Raw genomic sequence first — 5,875 nt, 5'->3', positions numbered from 1 at the left:
TATACTTTAAGTCAAGATTTATCTGTATTGTCTGGGTTGACTTTGAACTTTTTTTTTTAAACAATCTTTTCTCATTTCACATACCTATCCCAGTTCCCACTCCCTTCCCTCCTCCCTATTCTGTCCACTCCTCAGAGAGGGCAAGGCTTCCTATGGGGACACATCAAGGCCCTCCCCACTACTTCTAGGCTGAGCAAGGTAACCCTCTGAAAAGAATGGCCTCAAGAAGCCAGTTCAAGGCACTAGGGATCAATCCTAGCCCCACTGCTAGTGTGCCCACAGACTGTCCAAGCCACACAACTGTCACCCACATTCAGAGGACCTAGTTGGTCCTATTCAGGTTCCCCTGCTATCAGACCAGAGTCAGTGAGCTCTCACTAACCCAGGTCTTTGAGGTTGAAGTGTGTTTCTTGTATGCAGCAAAAGGATGGGTCCTGTTTTCATATCCATTCTCTTAACCTGTGTCTTTTTATATATGAATCGAATCCTTTGATATTAAGAGATATTAATGACCAGAGATTGTTAATTCCTGTTATTTTTCAGTGGTAGTGTTTGTGTGTTACTCTTCTTTGGGGTTTTCTGGTGTGAGATGTGAGGTGTGAGGTTATCTGTTGCCTGTGTATTCCTGGGTATAGTTAACTTCCTTGGGTTGAAGTTTTTCTTCTTGTACTTCCTGTAAGGCTGGATTTGTGACAAGGTATTGGTCAAATCTGGTTTTGTCATGGAATACCTTGTTTTCTTCATCTATGCTGATTGAAAGCTTTGTTGGATATAGTAATCTAGATCGGTATCTGTGGTCTCTCAGTGTCTACAGCTCATCTGTCCAGGACCTTCTGACTTTCTTTGTTTCTTTTGAGAAGCTGGTGTAATTCTGATAGGTCTGCCTCTATATGTTACTTGGCCTTTTTCCTTTGTGGCTCTTAATATTCTTTCTTTATTTGGTATGTTTAGTGTTTTGAATATTATACAGCAAGGGGACTTTCGTTTTGGTCCAGTCTATTTGGTGTTCTGCAAGCTTTTTGTACCTTCATAGGGATATCCTTCTTTAGGTTTAGGTTAGCGATCTTCTATGGTTTTGTTGGATATATTTTCTGTGCCTTTGATCTGGAGTTCTTCTCTTTCTTCTAACCCTTTTGTTCTTAGGTTTGGTCTTTTCATGGTATCCCAGGTTTCTTGGTTATTTTGTGTTAAGAATTTGTTGGATTTAACATTTTCTTTGACTGATGAATCCTCTAACGTATCCTCAACACCTGAGGTTCTCTCTTACATCTTTTGTAATCTGTTGATTGTGCTTGCATCTGTAGCTCCTATTCATTTACCCAGATTTTCCTTGGTTTGTTTTTTCTTTATTGCCTCTATTTCAATTTTCAAGTCTTGAACTGTTTGAACTGTTTGCTTCAACTGTTTGATTGTTTTTTCTTGGGTTTCTTGTCTTTCTTTAAAGGATTCATTGATTTCTTCCAATTTTTTTGTTTGTATTTTCCTCCATTTCTTTAAGGGATTTTTTTCATTTCCTCCTTAAGGGTCTTTATCATCTTCATAAAGTTAAATTTAAAGTCATTTTCTTCTGCTTCTTCTGGGTTAGGATGTTCAGGTCTTCCTGTTGTAGGACTAGGTTCTGGTGTTGCCATATTGCTCGTTAGGTTGTTGGATCTATTCTTGTTTTGGCGCCTATCCATCTTTTCTTCCAGTGGGTGCACATGGGGCCTGTCTTCAGGGGGTCTCTCTTCCTCCAGTTGGTGCAGGCAGGGCCCTGCCTCTGGTAGTCGCTGATTGGCTCCTTTCCAGGTGCAGTCAGGGCCAAGGCTGCTGCGGCCACAGATGCAGAGGGGGATGGTGGCAGGTGTGGGGAGGATGCTCAGGGGTCTCTGGGGTTTGGTGCTTGGAGAGGGGCGCAGGATGTGCCTCTAGGTTCTAGGGCCTAGAGAGCAGGGCCCTCCAACCAGGAACCCAGACACTCACCTCTCCAGGGGCAGTCAGGGTCAAGGCTCCCATGGTCTGGCTTTGAACTCTTGAGCCAAAGGATTCTCCAGTCTCAGCCTCCCAGTAGCTGGAACTCCAGGCTTGTGCCACTGCATCCTGCTCAGCGCCAGGTTTCTGGTGTAAGGGTGAAACCCTGTCCTGTAACTTTATTACTGAATGGCTTTGGGAAAAATCTCCGTGCCAATTAGTATTTGCCCACAACACAAGTGTTACAGGAACTTAAGTGACATAAGTCAGTCTTAAAGGAGGCTGCTCTTGTGTTACACAAGTGTTACATGAACTTAGGTGATACACGTCAGTCTTAAAGGAGGCTGGTCTTATGTTACCACAGAAGTTGCTGTAATTCTTAGTTGCTTGCATTGCTATTTCAGCATTTTAGCACTATTTTTAATAATCAAAAATAATTGAAGTTAGAATATAAATTACATCATTTCCTTCTTTTCTTTTCCCCCTTCAGCTAGTTCTATGTTCATATTGCTGTTCTTTCTCAAATTCACGGCCTCTTCTTCCTTAACTGTTTCTCTCTCTCTCTCACCCTCTCTCTCCTAAATATATAAATACAGTCTGCTCAGTCTGCATGTTATTACATATATGGATATGATTATATGATTCCAGGGCTGGCCATTTGGTATTGGATAACCAGTTGGGAGGCTCTTTCCTGAAAAGACTTTTACTCCCACTCCCAGCATTCGTTAGTTGGCTGCAGTTCTTTCCCCAGGGCTGGGGCCCCATGAGTGGTCCCTTGCATGTTAGCATGTCTGTCATTGTTCAGGTCTTGTTTAGGCAGCCCTGTTGTTGAGACTTCCCGGACGGAACTTCATGATATTTCTAGGAGACACAGCCTCACAGCAGACACCCCATTCCTCTGGCTTTTTACAATGTTCCTGCTTTCTCTTTTGTGGTGTTCCCTGCTAAGGTGCAGGACCTGTGTTGTAGATGTGTAAGTTGTTTCTGTATGTTGATTGGATGTAGTTTTTTATAGTGGTCTCTGTTTGATAAAAGAAGTTTTTTTATGCATCATTTTTTGGTGGGGGGAAGTGTAATGATTATTTAAATTATTCTATTATTAATAAAAATTCAGGAGTCAGATATGGGGTTGAAACCTGATTGATCAGAGAAGTGCCAGAGAAGCAACCAGTGACCTCCTCTCTGTTTTTTTCCTCCATCCAAAAGGCCACACATCTTTCTAAGCCCCTTCCAAGTGTCTCTCTATATGTCCTCAGTCCTCCAAAACCTATATGGCCAATTTTGGTCAGCTAGTAGCTAGCTCCACCTTCTGATTCAAGGTAAACTTTATTGGCATAGTGGAGTGGCAGTATGAACAATTTCCCTGCACCAGGGAAGGATTTATTTGGCTTATAATTCCTTATCAGTGTTCATTATAGAGTGAAGTCAGGACAGGAACTCAAACAGGGCAGGAACCTGGAGGCAGGAGCTGATACAGAGGCCCTGGAGAGGTGCTGCTTACTGGATTGCTCTTCATGGCTTGCTCAGCCTGCTTTCTTATAGAACCCAGGACCATCAGCCCAGGGACTGCAATACCCATAATATACTGGGCCTTCCTGTTGGTGAAGAATTGTTTGCACTGCTACCTCAAAATTGCCAACATAGTCAAACCTTAATTCCGAGGCCTAAGTCTGTATTCATCTGGCCAAAACAAACCATAGAGTTCTTGGTGGACTAAAATGAGGAGAGACACAGGGAGGAAGAGAGAGGGGCTTAAAAAAGATTCACGGGCTTTTTGATCTGGGAAACTTGGAGAGTATAGTCAGCTGATTGTCTGTTGGATGTTCTTTGGATTTATCAGGTTTTTATCTCAATTTCTGACTCCTGAGTTTTTATTAATACTAGAACAATAAAGGTACATGCTCCCCCTACATCTGTTATTAATTAAGAAAATTCCTTTTTTTTTAAAAAAATTATTTATTTATTCTTCTCTCATATATTACATCCCAACTGCAGTTCCCTTTCCCTCCTCTCCTTTCAGCCCCTCCCCCATCTCCACTCTCCCCTGATCTGCTCCTCTGTTTCCTTTCAGAAAAGAGCAGGCCTCCCAGGGTTAGCAGTCAAACACGACATAACAAGTTACAAGAAGATTAGGCACATTTGCTCACATCAAAGAGGAATGAGGCAACCCAATGGGAGGAAAAGGGTCCCAAGAGCTGGCATAAGAGTCAAAGGTACCCCCACTCCCACTGTTAGGGGTCCCACAAAACCTCCAAGCTAAGCAGCCATAACGTACATCCATTTTCAATGGAGGTGGAGTAAGATGTTTTATTTGGACATGGGCAGTGTTTTCCCTCCAGTCTTTACCTCCAGTCCAACAAGAGGCTGGGCTGGGCCCATCTCCTGTTCCTTGTTTCAGGGAAGATTGAATTAATTATTTCCTTTTTTTTTTTGTACTGCTAAAGTTTGTAAAAAGTTTAGTGTGTGTCTGTGCACGCACATGTGTGTGTGTGTGTGTGTGCAAGCACACGTACACACACATGCTCTCATATACATGCCTGCATGAGTGCATGTTACACCTTGGGAGGTCAGAAGACAACCTGCAGGGTCAGTTCTTCCCTTCAGCCATGTAGATCCTTGGCATTGGACGGAGGATGTTAGGCTTGGCAACAAGCTCCCCACTGCTGAGCCATCTTGCTGTCCCATCTTCTTGCACTTTCAAGAAATTCTAAATGATGACTACCAGATAGAAGACTCAAAGGGAACAGGGCCTAGGAAGAGGTTGGTGGATGCTGGGCCTACATCAGATGGGACATGGCAGCTGCTCCCTATGGAGCATGGAATGCTAGGTGGAATCATGCAGACAGAGGATCTTGGATCACAATAATGTTTTTTATCTGTCTGGTTACAGATTTTAGGACACCATGCATGGAAGAGATGCCCAGAGGATGGGGACAGTGGCATCTCAGCAGCCTCTAAGTGATAGGAGAGGAAAGATACTGAGGAGAGGTCTTGGTGCAGCAACAGGAAGAGAAGATTGTGTTCAACTGAGACAGGTTTCTGCCAGTGCCTTAGGATGTGTGGCTAGGGGTTAGACTTAATTCGATTTCAGCAAAATTATGATACTGGCATTTTTTGGTATGGATGATTTTGATTAAAATTTATACCAACAATTTTAATATTCCTTGTCTGAAATGCATAGGACCAAAAGTGTCTCAAATATTGAATACTTTTCAGAACTTAGAATGTTTGCATTTGCATTATGAAATATTTGGGGGAATATAAATACAGGTTTCACTTGTGTATCATAGTCACCGTATATATAGGATGAAATCAATTATATGCACATTTTTATTGTGCTTTGCTTTTTTTTTTGACTGAGACTTGTCATATGAAGTCAGGCATGGAACTTTGTACTTGTGGACCATGGCATGCAAAACTTGCAGATTTGGGGGCATTTTGATTTTATTTTTATTATGAATTCTCATTACAAAGCTATCTACACACAGACTTCAAGAAAATGAAAAAGTCATACTTAACCTAGTAGGATAACATGAAAGGATTCCTTAGGTTCTGACACCTGGGAGAACACCAAATTGTTCAAGGGCTGTCCATGCAGAGGGCTGGGACAGGACTCCAGGCAGAGGGGACAGCATGAGATTGGGCAGTGCTTGAGATCAAGGGCTGTCTATGCAGGGAGAACTCCAGGCAGACAGGATACCATGAGAGTAGCCAGTGCCTGAGAATGACAGGTAAATTAGAGTTGCAGTGGTGAGGATATGCAGATGTTCTAGACTTGTGATGTCATCTTTGTAATTTAGAGCTGCATTGGTGAGGATATGCAGATGTTCTAGACTTGTGATGTCATGCTTGTAATTTAGAGCTGCATTGGTGAGGATATGCAGATGTTCTAGACTTGTGATGTCATGCTTGTAATTTAGAGCTG

Source organism: Alexandromys fortis, unplaced genomic scaffold (genome assembly GCF_014885135.2).
Source record: "Alexandromys fortis isolate MF-2015 unplaced genomic scaffold, M_Fortis_MF-2015_v1.1 scaffold_76, whole genome shotgun sequence".
Classification (NCBI taxonomy): Eukaryota; Metazoa; Chordata; class Mammalia; order Rodentia; family Cricetidae; genus Alexandromys; species Alexandromys fortis.
This window is presented reverse-complemented; position numbering follows the sequence as displayed.